The sequence below is a fragment of the Austrofundulus limnaeus genome, unplaced genomic scaffold, assembly GCF_001266775.1.
Source record: "Austrofundulus limnaeus strain Quisiro unplaced genomic scaffold, Austrofundulus_limnaeus-1.0 Scaffold584, whole genome shotgun sequence".
NCBI classification, from domain to species: domain Eukaryota; kingdom Metazoa; phylum Chordata; class Actinopteri; order Cyprinodontiformes; family Rivulidae; genus Austrofundulus; species Austrofundulus limnaeus.
Window position 1 is genome coordinate 125364 of NW_013952986.1, and position 406 is coordinate 125769.

A 406-nucleotide genomic window follows, 5' to 3' on the forward strand; every position below is an offset into this window, starting at 1 on the left:
ACTTTATTATGTTCTTTATTTTTACATATTTATTTTATTTCATCTCCTCTTTATTTGCACCCATCTTTCTCTCTTATATGCAAGTTTGTTTTTCTTTGCACACTGTACCACTTTGTGTGTTCTTTAATAAAAAAGTTAAGTTGAACTTGCAGAGTTGTAAGTACAAATACTTCTTTACTGTACTTAAGTAGAATTTTTGGGTATATGTCCTTTACTTGAATAACTATTTTAAAACATAACTTTTACTTATACTTCTTACATTTTTAGACAGTTATCTGTACTTTCTACTTACTACATTTTTTTAAAAAATGGGTAAGAAGTAGAAAGTCTTTACTCCTATTTCATTACAATTTGTTAAAAATATTATCCTCCTGGATAGAGTGAATTTACAGTAATTCTGTTTGGA